At 40.4% G+C, this 17,329-nt stretch overlaps 1 pseudogene; it reads left to right on the plus strand.

Annotated features, from left to right (window-relative positions):
• Positions 1-5,288: 5,288 nt before the first annotated feature.
• LOC148057962 (acidic mammalian chitinase-like) lies at positions 5,289-15,140 on the plus strand (annotated as a pseudogene).
• The last annotated feature ends 2,189 nt before the right edge of the window (positions 15,141-17,329 follow it).

Here is a 17,329-nt window from a genome sequence, read left to right on the forward strand (position 1 = left end):
AGACTCGGTCATCGCCATGGTCACCAGGATCAAGACGAAGCTGCGCAACGAGGAGGCGCGGAGCCGATCGTCTCCCCCTCCTCTCCAGTGGTCCCAGCGGTTTCCCTTCCGTCCCTCAGTTCCCCGCCCGCGGAGGAGGAGCCAATGCAGCTCGGACACGCACGTCTCACAGACCAGGAGAAGAGGCGCTGGATGGATGAGGGGCTCTGCCTCTACTGTGGACACCATGCAGCAGCGTGTCCGCTAAAAGACAAGGCTCACCACTGAAGAGGGTCGGGGTGAGCCAAACCAACACGTCCACCAATCCCTCACGCCCCACCGTCGCCATTCCCTGGAATCTGCTGGGAGGGTCTCCCCGGGCCAGGCCTTCATTGACTCTGGGGCTGATGGTAACTTCATTTCCATGGAGCTAGTTAGATCCCTTGACATTCCACTTTAGCCTCTCCCGGCTCCCCTCCAAGTTCAGGCCTTAAACGACCACCTCCTGAACCGGGTGACACACTGCACACACCTGCTTGGACTCTTGTTTCCTGAAGGACACACTGAGGAGCTGCATCTCCATGTGTTGGCGTGTTCCCCTCACCCCGTCATCTTGGGGTTCCCCTGGCTCCGGCACCATGAGCTTCACATCCAGTGGTCCTCCCTCTAGGTGGTCGGGTGGCGAAAGGCTTGCAGTCAAAAGTGTGTAACCCCCTCTAATTTGTGCTCCCCCATTAGGTCTAGCGTCTCTCCGGTACCTTCCACCACATCTGTGGACTTATCATCGGAAACGTCTATGTACCACGATGTGGGTGAGGTTTTTAGTAAGTCTTCCTCCTCATCGCTTTTATGATTGCGCCATTATTGCCAGGTTCCCATCCCCGGCGTGGTCACCTTTACTCCTTGTCTCGCCCAGAAAATGATGCCATGAACCGTTACATCTCGGAATCTCTGGCCGCAGGGATAATCTGCCCCTCCTCATCCTAGGCTGGGGCTGGCTTCTTTTTTGTCGGTAAGAATAGCGGCTGCCTGCACCCATGCATTGATTATCACTCACTAAATGACATTAAGGTTAAGAATTTTTACCCCTTACCACTAAAGGTTTCAGCGTTTGAGATGCTCAAAGGAGCCACCATTTTTACCAAGTTGGACCTACCTAATGCATACCACTTGGTTAGAATCAGCCAAGGGGATGAATGGAAGACCGCATTTAACACACACTCTGGCCACTACGAGTATTTGGTAATGCCTTTCGGTCTCATGAACGCCCCCCGCTGTGTTTCAAAGCCTGGTTAATGATGTCCTGAGAGAATTTCTTAATCGGTTTGTTTTTGTTTATCTAGACGACATTCTCATTTTTTTGCCAGACAAACAGTCACACCACCATCATATACATCTAGTGTTAGAGAAGCTATTGGCCAACCAACTGTTCGTCAAAGCTGAGAAGTGCTAATTTCATGCTGCGACAGTCTCCTTCCTAGGTTACGTTATTAGTCCCGGTAGGATAGCCATGGACCCGGCTTAGGTTCAGGCAGTCGCTGACTGGCCCACTCCCGAATCCCGAAAGGGGCTTCAACGGTTTTTGGGTTTTGCGAACTTTTACCGGAGATTCATTAGTAGAAGGAGATAGGGAGTTGTTGGCCATCAAGGGCGCCTTGGAGGAGTGGCGTCACTGGCTGGAGGGAGCGGAGACCCCTTTTGTGGTATGGACAGATCAAAAGAACCTGAAATATATACGCACTGCACGACGCCTGAATCCTCGCCAGTCCCGCTGTTTTTTTGCCAGGTTTAATTTTGTTGTTACCTTCCAGCCTGGTACCAAGAAACTTAAGACCGATGCCCTGTCTCGGATATATGACTCGCTGTACTCTGATCAAGCCCCTGAGACTGTGCTTCCTTCCGACTTGGTGGTCGGGTCCCTAGTCTAGGAGGTCGAGGAGAGGGTCAGGAGGGCCTTGCGGCAGACTCCCCCTCCGGCCTCCTGCCCCACTAACCGCCTGTTTGTGCCTGAACCTCTCCGTAAACAGGTACTGCATTGGGGCCATTTAGCCAGGTGTTCCTGTCACCCGGGACAGCAACGCACCCTGACTATCAACCGGCGGCGGTTCTGGTGGCCTGGTCTGCAGCGGGACGTGTGTGAGTACGTGGCGGCGTCTCCCATCTGTGCTGGCAACAAGCCGTCTACTGCTCAACCCACGGGAAAGCTCCGGCCTCTGCCAGTGCCTGACCAACCCTGGTCCCACATCTCCATGGACTTCGTCACCGGGTTCCTGCCGTCCGAGGGCATGACCATTGTCCTCACCATCGTCGACCGCTTCTTGATGATGACGCACTTCGTTCCCGTACCCAAGCTTCCGACGCCAGAGAGACTGCTGAAGCGGTCCTGAACCACGTTTTCCGCCTGCATGGCCCCCCGAGGGACATCGTCTCGGACCAGGGCCCCCAGTTTTTTTCCCGGTTCTGGGCCGAGTTATGTCGCTTCATCGGTGCTCGCCCCAGCCTGTCCTCGGGGTACCACCCCCAGAGCAATGGGCAGACCAAACGTGTAAACCAGGACCTCGAGACCTCACTGCGCTGCCTGGTTTCCCGTTCCCCCTCAGCCTGGGCCAAGTACCTGCCCTGGGTGGAATACGCCCATAACTCTTTGACCTGTCTGTCTGGACACTCGGCCAAGGCGATTTCACAAGATGTTTCCCAATCTCATTATATAAGATGTTTGTCTCTCAGTGTGTGTGTGTGTTTCTGGTTTCTCCAGTAGCTGGAAAAGTCATTAGGATGATGTTAGTGATCTTGGACAAATAACCATTTACGCCACAACACGCCTCGACCGGACTAAGTCCGTTTGAGTGTGCCTATGGCTATGGCTAAATGAATTAACTTCGACTCTCCCTCTCTTGTTTTATTATTTTGTGTGCTCCTAATTTTCCTCTGTTTTGCTTTCTGGCCTTTGTTGTTTAATTAGTCATGTTTTTTTGTTTGTTTGTTTTTTTTTAGTCGGTCCCTGTAACCACAGTCCTGCCGTTGAGTATTCCTGCTTCCCTACCCTGTTTCCTTTCCTTTTCCCGACCAAGACTCCATTCCTGCGTTGTGTTTTCGATCTGTTTCTGCCCCCTGACGAGTTTGCTAGCCCCTGCTTTTGCATTTTGATGCCAATTACTGGACTGTCTGACTACGCCTATGTATTCCCCACTAAATAAAACCAAGATTCTGCAAATAACCCTGTGCGCCTAGGTTTCTCCGTTCCCCGTCGTGAAACAAGCAAGCTGCATGCAACCCAGCAGCCAGCCAAGCAAGCCTGAACCTCTGGCTCTTACGAGCAACCAAACTTCTCTCCCAGAAAAGACTTGTGACCATTGCACCGTGTAGAAATACGTCTCTGGTTGGTTACGCCAACACGGTCAAGGACAGCCTGCAACACAGAACCAGGACCGGACCCAAGAAGACCTTCAGCCCTTTCCGCAGCCAAGCCTTCTTCACCGGGGTCCCTGCAAAGTCACGCCCGACATCGCTGGATCCAGGGCCTTCAGTCGTGCTCCTCCTGCTGCAGCTCATCCTCCTAATCCTCTTCACCACAACCTTCTCGTCATTATCATGCCTTCCTCTCTCCTCTCGACAACGTAAGAAACTGTAACATTGTCACTCTTGCATTGATTGATGTGTTGGGATTTTTCAAATTGATCCGAGGTAGCAAGATTAGCTTAGGATAAATTGTTGTCCTTCACTTGTGTTTGAACTATGTTGAGGATCAATGGACTGTTTCTGTGAAATGTACTGGATTCAAAGAGCAATTTACACTGAAAGCAGTTTCAAACATGAAATAGATTTTTGACAAGTGTAATACAATTATACTAAGATATATATATTTTTCAATCTTTCTGATTTAAGTCTATATGAAGATGAACTTCCAGATGTCCCTGTGTTTGTTTCATGTGTACTGAAATCCTTATTGTTGTTTTTGCTGTTAACTGAAAGACCAAAGTTCTGGTTTACAAAATCTTTGGAATGCCGACCTTCCCCCCCATCTTTCTCTGGCATCCAAAGGCCGGACATTTTACACAATCAAAGATGAATTCCTTATTCATTGCCCCCTCCCTTTCTGCAACAAGGTGCCGCACATCTTCTCAGCCACAGTACTTTCTCAAGACGCAAGCAAGCTGCATGCAACCCAGCAGCCAGCCAAGCAAGCCTGAACCTCTGGCTCTTACGAGCAACCAAGCTTCTCTCCCAGAAAAGACTTGTGACCCTTGCTCCGAGTAAAAAAATGTCTCTGGTTGGTTACGTCAACACGGTCAAGGACATCCTGCAACACAGAACCAGGACCAGACCCAAGAAGACCACCAGCGCTTTCCGCCGCCAAGCCTTCTTCACCGTGGTCGCTGCGAAGTCACGCCCGACATCACTGTAACCAGGGCCTTCAGTCGTGCTCCTCCTGCTGCTGCTCATCCTCCTCTTCACAACAACCTCATCGACATAATCAGGCCTTCCTCTCTCCTCTCGACAACGTAAGAAACTGTAACATTGTCACTCTTGCGTTGATTGATGTGTTGGGATTTTTCAAATTCATCTGAGGTAGCAAGATTAGCTTAAGATTAGTTGTAAAGCTTTCCCAGAAGTTGACAATTATCAAAGCCTTCAAGTTACTTTCTGAGTAATTAATATTGTGCCTTCCATGATTTCAAAGCAAGCCTTATCATTCCATTCCATTGTTCTTAACTGTTCTGCCTTTTCTCTTTGTTTCTTTCAATAAATCCTTTAAAAAGTACATCAGTTGCCTTTAAAATGTTCATTTTCTTCTATAATCAATTTAAGAGCCTCTTACTCAGTAAAGAACAATAATCACGACAACAAGTAGTAACTTCAATTAAATGAGATTGATTAAAACTAGTGTTTCATAGTTAATTAATAAGGCCAATTAATTAATTATTATCCACGTAAATTTAATAGTTTCCCTTATACTATAAAACAAAGTGTGGCGCTCCAACTTCAGGTCAATTTTACCTACAGGCAATTTTAAAATGAAATCGACCAGAACTTAGATGTTCTTAAAATTAACCTTTTTATAAGGCATATATAATTACTACACATATTTTCACTGCTGGAACTAATGTTTATTATTTCCTTTGTAAAACTGTTAATTTATTGAAAAACAAAAACTTAAAACCGATTTTGTCAAAAAAGAAAGATCCCTGTGTTTCGCTTTGAGTGACACAATCTGATCTCAGTTAATGATCTATGATCTCTGTGCATTTCCAAAAAATAAACAGAAAGCCAGTGGCTCAGTTACTGTTATCTGATCGACAGCAGGAATCATGAGCAGGATAGTCCTCATCGCAGGTAGGATTTGGTTCTAATTACGGTCATCAGTTCATTGATTATTTCTAATTATTTCAAGGTCTTTGTCTTTTCGTGAGCAACATCGGTGAGTTTAAATCAAACATTTCCCTTTAATACAATTGTTAAATAAAATCAAATTGTTAATATAGTTGTTTAAATATTTGATTCTATCTTCAGCGTCATCCATCAGACTGGTGTGCTACTTCACCAACTGGTCCCAGTATCGACCTGGTGATGGGAAGTTTATGCCGCTGGATATCGACCCAAATCTGTGCACTCACCTGATATATGCATTTTCCTTCATCAACAAATTAAATCAAATAGTGACTGTAGAGTGGAACGACGAGGAGCTCTATAAAGACTTCAACGGACTGAAACAGAGGTAGTTTTATATCTATTTTTAGTGTAGACATTAGTTTAGCCATGATATGCAGACTGAAGAGTTGAAGTCATGCTAGTGATTAACCGCACTATGCAAAATCACTTGTTAAAAAATGTAAGTAAATGTTTTTAAAATAATTTTTTTTTTTACTTTAAATTATCATATGTCAAATTTACTTGAAAAATATTCACTTGTAAAAATGATTTGAAAACAGTTAACTGTTAAATCATTATAACTATTACAAAATGTGGGTGGTGGGATACAGAATAGAGCACATGGCAGAATTCTTCTGAAACACCTGACATTGGTGGGCATTGACTCAATGTATCTGTGACACACGTTTTTTGCTCAGAAATCCAAATCTAAAAACTCTGTTGGCAGTCGGAGGTTGGACGTTTGGATCTCAGAAGTGAGTCATTTGACCAGAGATATCTTTCTTAAAAAAGGAGACTGAATGGATGTGATCCTCTCCTCAGATTTTCCACGATGGTGTCCACGCAAGCCAACAGGCAAACATTCGTTCAATCTACCATTACGTTTCTGAGAAGTAAAGGATTTGATGGCCTGGATCTGGACTGGGATTACCCTACTGCTAGAGGAAGTCCTGCGGTGGACAAACAAAGGTTCACTCTTTTATGCAAGGTTAGCACTGTTGCATACAACTCCATTGGTAGGATAAATTGACAGAAAGTAGCGCTAGATCTGAACCAGTCTCTTTTGTGATGCTGCAGGAGCTTTTGGAGGCGTACGAGGCTGAAGGGAAAGAAACTGGAAAAACACGACTTCTGCTTTCTGCGGCTGTTGCTGCTGGGAAAGGAACGATCGGTCCTGGTTATGAAGTCGCTGAGTTGGCAAAGTAGGTTCTAAAATGTCACCTTGGAAAATATTGAATTCAACAAGTGTTTTGTCAGGTATCTGGATTTTATCAATGTGATGACGTATGACTTTCACGGCACATTGGAGAGTGTGACGGGTCACAACAGCCATCTGTACAAAGGAAGCAGCGACGTCGGCAACAATGTGTACATGAATACTGTGAGTGTGGGATGTTTACACCTCCAATACATTTCCCCCCCCGTTTACACTGCTAAAAAAGAAAAGTCCCAAAGATTTGGGATATCAACATTTTAAACATGTATATTCATGATGTTTCTTTTACTTATTTCTTTACTTAAATGTTAATAGTGAACATGGGAACACCCGGACAAGATATTTGGTTGAATCCACTAAATTTGCAGCCAAGCCCACATTTGAAAAGTATAACATTTCTAAGGATCACACTCCTTGGCAGAGGTACACACTCTCCGTGCTTCTATATCAAGAGTTGACCCTCTGATGCGGCTCTGAGTTGGTTTTTTTTTAAGTATAAATGTGGGAATTTTATTTAAATGTTTCATAGCGTTTTTCCAATGATGCATGAAAAACAAGCAAACCTCATCTTCCGTTTACTTTTTATTTAATAAAAACTGTTACATACATAGAAAATATCTAATATTTTTCAGTAAGTCAGTTACAAACGTGTACATTGTAATAAATTAGGTTTAGTTTGATATCAAATTGTTTAGTTTTGAATGTCCTAGTCACATATTGCTCTACATAAGAAAAGACAACAAAAACCATGACTAAGTTAAACAACTGCAGTAAATATACAGTACAAAATGTTGTTATGATAATTATCAATGCTTAAAAAGTCAGGGTCGGGATTATTTTCAGAGTCATCTGTTCTTTTTAAGAGTTATCGACAAAAATGTTTTTATTTTTATGTGGCGACTGGAGCTCATCCGTCTTTGTCTTCATCTTCGTCCAAAAAGACACTTAACAACATCCAAATACCTTCAAACTGCTCGACTGACGATTTACGCTGACAACCTAGTATCATCCACTCAAAATAAGCCTAAAATATAGATTTGTTTAAGTATTTTTCTGAGGAATTCCTTATGTCAAGGCTTCAATACAATATGGACATTACAGGCCAGCACCATGGAAGTATTTGGATGTTCTTAAGTGTATTTTTGGATGAAAATGAAGACGAAGCTTTAGTTGCCACATTAAAATGAACAGCCTTTGAGATCACTAACTAATGTTTTGTATAACTTTGTTTATATATAGCATAAAGGCAAGAAGAGAAAGTGAAAATAATATGGAATTATATGAAAACAAAAGGGTTTTGCAGGTCCCAGGGTTTTTCTCCCATCAGAAACGGGTCCAAACGGCTCTTTGAGTGGTAAAGGTTGCCGAGCCCCTGTTCTATATCATTACATTTAAATAGCTAAAATGCTATTTCAACTTTGAATTGATTTTTCTATTTCTTAAGTTATTTTTTTCTTTTATAAACAATGTTAATTAAACATTTTCAAGGACTTTGCGATGGGTTATTGGAGAGACCAGGGGATGCCTGTGGAGAAGATCAACATGGGATTTGCTACATATGGAAGAACGTTTACACTTTCTACTCAGTCCAGCGCTGTCGGGCCCCGGTGTCTGGTCCTGCTCCTGCTGGTGTTTTCAGGATTTCAGGAGAGGCAGGATTCTGGTCCTATTACGAGGTGAATAAATCAACCTAATTATATGAGGGGCCGTTTGAGACAAACTTCAGTTTTTCTCTCACACATACTATCAAGACCTCTCACTCACTATCAAGACCTCTCACACTTACTATCAAGACCTCTCACACTTACTATCAAGACCTCTCACACTTACTACCAATACCTCTCACACTTACTACCAAGACCTCTCACACTTACTATCAAGACCTCTCGCACTTACTATTAAACCCTCTCACACCTTCTATCAAACTTGCTCACATCTACTTTCAAACTCTTTATTAGCACTTAATAGCACGTGTATGAGTACTTGATTGTTCGTGTATGAGTATTTGATAGTGAGTGTAGGAGATCTTGTACATAAGTGCATGAGGACTTGATAGTCAGTGTGAGAAAACTTGGTAGTGAGTGTGAGAGAACTTGATTACACAGGATGCCATCTTGATTACACAGGATGCTGCCCCTTTTTTAAGCAACTTCAAAATCAAGTTGTTAAATCAATACTTAATCTCCGGCAGTTTAATACAAATATTTGGATTGTTATCATGTTATTTTTGATATGATCACTTTATTTAATGATATCGCAGCATTAATTACACAATTATTAAACGTTTCTGCTGATGTATATCCTCCTGAAGTCCGTCTAAGCGCCTGACTTTTTATAAACCAGCCTGAAGAGTGAATGCAACGCTTAGAAGATGAGCATGTTAGTTATTTTATTATTATCAGCTCTCGTTGTGCACATCAACGTTATATTGTCTCTTTTTAATATACTATTGCAGCAATATTATTGCTTTCGCTAGGAACCTTTTTGCATGGCCTGTAGGACCATTACTTGTGTGACACCAGTGAAAACGGTTTAACGTTTTAAAGTTTGTTCCTCCAGTTAATTTTACATGGTTGGATCTGAATTTTTCCGTGAAAAAGTAAGTGTCATACAGTTCCACTTTGGGCTTGTAGAATGTTATCGAGGTTTTAATATTTAGACGATTGTTTGTTTACGTTCGCTCCTGTGCATTAAGTCGAAGACATTTCCAAATGTATCATTATTTTAACATCCCTGTGTGTCTCTGACGTGTCTGAAGTGTTTCTAATGTTTAACGTCGTCTCTCATCCCTCGCAGTCTCCTCATTTAGCAAGAATCTAAAATAGTAGAAATACTTTTCGGAGTCATAGTTTGCAAATAAAGTATTAAAACGTGACTTTAACACGGAAAACTAACTTCTCATCCTTTTTTCTTTTTTTTTCAGATTGATGTCATTCAAAAAGAAAGAAACCAAATCATTCATTAACTAAAGGTTGACAAATGTAGAGGATCTGTATGAGAATACTGTGAAAAAAGGATCCTTTAAAATGTGTATTATTTCTCCACAGATGACCAGGACATGCGACAGGAAGAGCTGCAAAATATCCCTTATCCTGGGACCACAATGCTGTAACTCATTTGGTGCTGGATCATCTCAAGAGTCTCTCAGGAAACAATGAACAATTTCAAACACACACAAAGGCAGATGAAGCAGCAGAACTAATAAACTAGCAGAGTTTATCAACTGAATTGACCATTTAAATGTTTAAACATCAGGTGATTATTGTGGTTCTCTCTGTTGTATTCTTCAAAGAGTGTTCACTTCCAGAAGCTCACTCATTTTACTTTATCTAAATATACTGAACAATTAATAACTCTCACTTCATGCACTTTTAACTTTTACAACTTGAATTTTGTTCACAGACCACTAAACAAAAGAATGTTTTTTGAGTTATGTTAAACATATATTTTGTAAGTACTGCGATAGTTTTGACAAGACAACTAGCAAACATCACTCATAGTACAGACATAGAAATACATGACAAAATTGTTGCTGTAAATATTTTTTGGAATTGATTTGTCCCAACAGTTTGAACCATGACACTTCAGAAGTGCTTGCACCAGTGTGACATTATCCCGGTAAGTAGGAAAATCCAGAGAATCATCATCCAGGAATTCGATGAACGTTGTGTCAATCTGGGGTAAATAAGTTAATATTTTTGTACTATTTTCGTACTTCTTACAATAAGGGTCCAATAGGCTCAACACTCAAAAGTTCTTATTTGCTTTGATTATTATTTAGATTCCAAATAGGCAGTTCTGTGTGTATAAAAAGTGAAGCACAATGTGGAATTATCAACAAGATATAATGTTAAGGTCCACAACGAGGACTGATTTAATTAACTTAACATGCTCACCTTCCAAGTGTTGAATTCATTCTTCAGAAACTTTTGTTAAAAGTCCATCTTGGAGTTATCAGGTATTTGTGCTATTTCTACTGAATCTAGATGCACTTCAGACAGATGTACTTCATCAGAAGCGTAAACTACTTAAAAAAAACCTACTGTTTTAACGTTAATATCATTTAATAATGTGATCATATAAGAAATAACGTGATACCAAACCAAACATTTGTATTATACTGCTGGCAGCTCTGAAATTCAGAAATGATGAAACAACTTTTTTTGAATTTCTTTTGAAAAAGGGTGTGGCTTCCTGTGTAATCAAGATGGCTTCCTGTGTAATCAAGTTCTCTCATATCACTATCAAGTCCTCATGCACTTATGTACAAAATCTCTTACACTCACTATCAAATACTCATACACGTACTATTAAGTGCTAATAAAGAGTTTGAAAGTAGATGTGAGCAAGCTTGATAGAAGGTGTGAGAGGGTTTCATAGTAAGTGCGAGAGGTCTTGATAGTAAGTTTGAGAGGAATTGGTATTAAGTGTGAGAAGTCTTTATAGTAAGTGTGAGAGGTCTTGATAGTGAGTGTGAGAGGTCTTGATAGTACGTGTGAGAGGTCTTGATAGTACGTGTAAGAGTACTTGATTACACAGGAAGCTGCCCCCTTTTTCAAAAGAAATTCAAAATAAAGTTGTTTAATCATTTCTGAATTTCAGAGCTGCCAGCAGTGTAAAACAAATGTTTGGTTTGGTATCACGTTATTTTTTTATATTATCACATTATTTAATGATATCAACGTTAAAACTGTAGTTTTTTTTAAAAAGTACATCTGCCTGAAGTGCGTCTGGATTCAGTAGAAATAGCATGAACACCTGATAAATCACAGATGGAGTTTCCTTAGAATGAATTCAACACTTGGAAGGTGAGCATGTTAAGTTTATTAAATCAGTCCTTGTTGTGCTCCTTAACATAATATCTTATTGATAATTCCACATTGTGCTTCACTTTTTATACACACAGAACTGCCTATTTGAAATCTTAATAATAATCAAAGCAAATAAGAACCTTTGAGTGTTGAGCCTATTGGACCCTTATAGTAAGTACGAAAATACTACGAAAATATTTACTTCTTTCCCCCAGAGTGGTCCAACGTTCATTGAATTCCTGGATGATGATTCTCTGGATTTTCTTCTTACCGGGATAATGTCACACTGGTGAAGCACTTCTGAAGGGTCGTGGTTCAAACTGTTGGGACAAATCAATTCCAAAACATTTCATAGTTTATTGTGTAGAATAAAATATTTACAGCAACCTTTTTTTTATGTTTTTTCTATGTCTGTACTATGAGTGATGTTTGGTAGTTGTCTTTTCAAAAGTACTGCAGTACTGCAGAACAATATATGTTTAAAATAACTCAAAACACATTCTTTTGTTTAGTGGTCTGTGAACATAATTCAAGTTGTAAAAGTTAAAAGTGCATGAAGTGAGTTATTTATTGTTCAGTATATTTAGATGAAGTAAAATGTGTAAACTTCTGGAAGTGAACACACTTTGAAGATAATACAACAGAGAGAACCACAATAATCACTAGATGTTTAAACATTTAAATGGTCAATTTAGTTGATAAACTCTGCTAATTTATTAGTTCTGCTGCTTCATCTGCCTTTGTGTGTGTTTAAAATTGTTCATGCTTTCCTGAGAGACTCTTGAGATGATCCAGCACCAAATGAGTTACAGCATTGTGGTCCCAGGATAAGGGATATTTTGCAGCTCTTCCTGTTGCATGTCCTGGTCTTCTGTGGAGAAATAATACACATTTTAAAGGATCACTCCTTTTTTCAAAGTGTTCTCATACAGATCCTTATATCATCTACTTTGATGAGTAACTGAAGTATTAATATTTACAACAACATTACCATGTGTCACACCTGAGGAGAAATAGTACCGATCTAAACTTTCTACATTTGTCAACATTTAGTTAATGAATGATTTGGTTTCTTTCTTTTTGAATGACATCAATCTGAAAAAAAAAGAAAAATTGATGAGAAGTTAGTTTTCTGTGTTAAAGTCACGTTTCAATACTGCATTTGCAAACTATGACTCCGAAAAGTATTTCTACTATTTTAGATTCATGATAAATGAGGAGACTGCGAGGGATGAGAGACGACGTTAAACATCAGAAACACTTCAGACACGTCAGAGACAGACAGGGACGTTAAAATAATCATACATTTGGAAATGTCTTCTACTTAATGCACAGGAGCGAACGTAAACAAACATTAGTCTAAATATAAAAACCCCGATAACATTCTACAAGCAGACACTGGTACTGTATGACACATATTTCTTCACGAACAAATTCAGATCCAACCATGTAAAATTAACTGGAGGAACAAACTTTTAGAACATGTGAAACCGTTTTCACTGGTTTCACACAAGTAACAGTCCTACCGGACAATGCAAAAAGGTTCCTAGCGAAAGCAATAATATTGCTGCAATAGTATATTAAAAAGAGACAATATAACGTTGATGTGCACAATGAGAGCTGATAATAATAAAACAACTTACATGCTCATCTTCTAAGCGTTGAATTCACTGTTCAGGCTCCACTGGTTTATAAAAAATCAGGCGCTTAGACGGACTTCAGGCGGATATGAAGTACATCAGCAGAAACGTTTAACAATTGTGTAATTAATGCTGCGATATCATTAAATAGAGTGATCATATCAAAAATAACATGATAACAATCCATAACATTTGTATTAAACTGCGGAGATTAAGTATTGATTTAAAAACTTTATTTTGAATTTGCTTAAAAAAGGACGGCATCCTGTGTAATCAAGATTGCATCCTGTGTAATCAAGTCCTCATGCACTTATGTACAACATCTCTTACACTCACTATCAAATACTCATACAAGTACAATCAAGTACTCATACACATACTATTAAGTGCTAATAAAGAGTTTGAAAGTAGATGTGAGCAAGTTTGATAGAAGGTGCGAGAGGTCTTGATAGTAAGTGTGAGAGGTCTTGATAGTAAGTGTGAGAGGTCTTGATAGTAAGTGTGAGAGGTATTGGTATTAAGTGTGTGAGGTCTTGATAGTAAGTGTGAGAGAAAAACTGAATTTTGTCTCAAACAGCCACTCATATTGTTATGGGTCTACATGATGGTGGTTGCTTGAGATCTTTTACCTTTCAGGTTTGTACCTTCCTCCAAGGAGCCACGGTCACAATAACAGATGACCAGAAAGTTCCGTACGCTACCAAAGAAACTCAGTGGGTTGGCTACGATAACAAGGACAGCTTTGAGATCAAGGTCGCTGTTGTGAATTTGGAAATCAGGCAGTCGGAGAATTTTAAAAGGTTAAAAACAAAACGCTTTATTTCAAGCGTAAGAGCAGATATATGCCGGCAGTCCAACGTGCACGGACCTAAGCGGAACAACCTCTCAGGTGAGCTGATGTTCCAAAAAGGATACCTAAGCAGAGTGCGCAGACTTGTTTTGTACGAGAATCTTGTGATTTACATTGGTCAAAGTCAAAGATGCAGGCGGGCGTTGTTTAGCGATACGCGGCCTGGTTGGAGCACTTGGATACTTCCTTCGCCGTTGCTCCCCCTTACGGGTGGGTCCATTGGTGTCTCTCGGTGGCAGGCCCCAAGTCTCCTCCTTACGGGTGGGTCCATCGGTGTCTTTCGGTTGCAAGCCCCAATTCTAATTGTTATGTTCCTGTTCTGACGGTTAACAGGGGGCCGTTATCAACTGACATGCCGATGGTTGTGAGGGAGGTTCCTCTCGTTGACCTCGGATCCTTCGGTGCAGTGTCGGGGCTGAGTCGCAATGTTCGTGTGTTTGTTCACCTCAGTAGTTTTCCAGAAAACAGAATGTTGCATAGCACTGCAATTATATAAGCATAGCACGTATAGCACATTTGTATGAATTAATTAAAGAATATCCCCTTTAATGATTAAGACCCGCACATGTATTTTACTCATTATCGCCAAAAAACTCTTCACATAAACTTCTTTATGATTTTAACCTGCTTATTTTTCCTTTAGGCTCGTTACATGAAGGAGAAGGGTTTCGGAGGTGCCTTCATCTGGGCTTTGGACCTGGACGATTTTAAAGGGAAGTTCTGTGGGCAGGGAAACTCCCCACTCATTAATTATCTCAAATCACGTCTGCGATCAGGTAAACATGAGAGCACCTAAGATGACTGGATATTGAAAAAGACAGGTTGACAGTGATGTTTCTTTTGCAGCTCTGCCTTTACCTTCAAATCTTCCTACATTGGCACGTGTGACTCCTCCTAAACCCCTGCCAACAAATTTTGCAGCTCTCCCTTTACATTCACAACTTCCTCCATTGGTGCCTGTGATTCCTCCTAAACCCCTGCAAACAAATGCTCCGCTCCCTCCTGTGGACCCAAGTGACAACTTTTGTTCAAACAAAGTTGGGGGGATTTATGCCAAGTCTGATGCTTCAGGTTCTTACAGTTGCGCCAACGGCATCACGTGGGTCCATTACTGCGTGAGGGTTTTTGTTTTTGATGGTAGTTGCAAGTGTTGTAACTGGTCCAGCAACCAAGATGCAACTTCAGGGCAGGCGGACCAGCGTCTCTGCACCTCACCGAGTGGGGTTTACTTTTGGATTTATTTCACGCTGATCGCAGCCTTTTTTGGACCTTAAGTTTGACTAGAACATTGGACTTTGATCGCAAGCTTTTTGACTGTGGGGTTGTCGCGGGTGTTTAAGTTGTTTTGTTTCTTGACGAACTGTTCATTTAATCCCTCCGTTATGGAGCGCCTTTTTGTTAAATTTCCAAGATTAAGTTGATAAGTAAAGATATTTTGATTTCCTTCGATATCAGCCTTATGTGTGGTCAGTCTTCATTATAATAAATGCTTCATTATAATGAAGTCCGCACCAGAGCTGCGCCCCATAAAAATGTGTTTGTGACGTGTGAGTCATTTGAGACGGTCCATTGCAACTTTATCTATGAAGTTGGTAGATGTGTGCTTGGCTGTGTGTTGTGGTATGGTGACAAATATTCTTGTTGAAGCTTGAATATAGTCATCAACGATGCCTGTCAACAACAAGTGGTCGGTGAGCCCTTTCCGCACCTGAACTTAACTGATATCATTACAAGTGACGGTAGAAATCAAATTCTGGTGTGACAGAACATTAAGTCGCAGAAGAAAACGTGAAAAACAGTAATACGAAAGTCAATAACTAAACATTCCTGGGCAACAAAAATTCAAGCTGTTTCACTCTCTGTCCTTCGCTATGATTCACTCAGGCTTGTGTCACTGAGCTATAATGATTGTATAATTATTTATTTTAACTGCATTTATGGAGACCACATTCGGACTCTTAAATGACTGAAGTAACTGCTTTAATCTTGAAACTGCTCTCTGCTTTTATACGTCTTAATGAATTCACCTGGTTGAACACTTTACAGAGCTATAAAACGATTAAAACTTAGTCCGTTTCTGTCGCTCCAACACGACGTCACGTCCTGTGTAGGTACAATTTCGGTCCCCCCTACAATATCGGTCCCCCCACTTCCTACGTGATGACGTCACACGCGTCATATGCGAACGTCTCTTTAAAATATTTTTTATGGGTTAAAGAAACGTCAACAGAACGTTTACATGATACTTTTAACCACACATAAAACATTTATATTGACAAAAAGACGATCTTCGTCAACATAATCACTTTCCGTTCTTTCATTTCCTGGTCTGACGACACACGTGACTTTGAGACCAACGGAAGGGTCCGCGCTACATGTGACGAAGCCGCTGATTGGCTGAAGCTGTTTTACTACTAATAAAGCACAACTGTATAATGAAATAAAAATCATTCGAGTTCCGAAATAATTCGCTTTTCAAAAAAAAAAAAGTTAGAATATTCCCCTTACAATAACTTGTCTGTAGTTCGGATCATAAACACCTCAGTAATTATTTAGGTTTCGATTTTTTTCAAATCAATTAAATCAATTATTAAATGTACATATGCCCACTTTATTTAACGAGTCATTTTTTTTTAATTGTCATATTTGTATAATGTATGCACTACAAAAAAAATTGTGTTTTTTTAACACTACTGGCAATAAACATTTTCTAATTTTCACACTATTGAGATTTGTTCTCTTCATAATACTGTTGGAATATAATATATATATATATATATATATATATATATATATATATATATATATATATATATATATATATATGCATAATACGTACAATTCTACGGTTAAGTCTGTTTATATACACTGCAACACAAATAAATGACAGAAACAATTATAAAATGACAACAACATTTAATAATTACAGCATTTCAGTATATTCATGAGCATGTGGCCTCTAGGTCACAACACTCAACAAACAGTAATAAACTGTCTGACCACCAATGGTTCATAAAACGATCAAAACACGACACTTCCGTCGCTCCAACACAAAGAGTGTGTAACGGGTCGTTTATTCGCCTCTTCAAGTCAAAGAAAATACAAGCTTTCAATTCAATTTTATTTAAAGTGTCTTATCATTACAACATTATCTCAAGACACTTCACAGTTGAAGTAAGACTATAGTTAATTAAGGAAAAATAGATCCCAGCAATTCAACAAAGAGCAAGAAGCGAAACACTGTGCAGTGTACTATGGCGAGGAAAAACTTCCTTTTAGAAGGCAGAAACCTCGAGCGGAACCAGACTCATTGTTGACGGCCTGCCGCTTTGACCGGCTGGGAGGAAGGATGGAGGGGTAGACAGATGGATAAAGAGAAGAGTGAGGGAGGATATAGTGAGAAAAAAAGAGGACAGTGTAGGAGAGTCCATGGAGGTGCTGGAGAGAACTCTGGATCTGATGG

This window comes from Callionymus lyra, unplaced genomic scaffold, assembly GCF_982586985.1.
Source record: "Callionymus lyra unplaced genomic scaffold, fCalLyr1.hap1.1 HAP1_SCAFFOLD_252, whole genome shotgun sequence".
Lineage (NCBI taxonomy): Eukaryota > Metazoa > Chordata > Actinopteri > Syngnathiformes > Callionymidae > Callionymus > Callionymus lyra.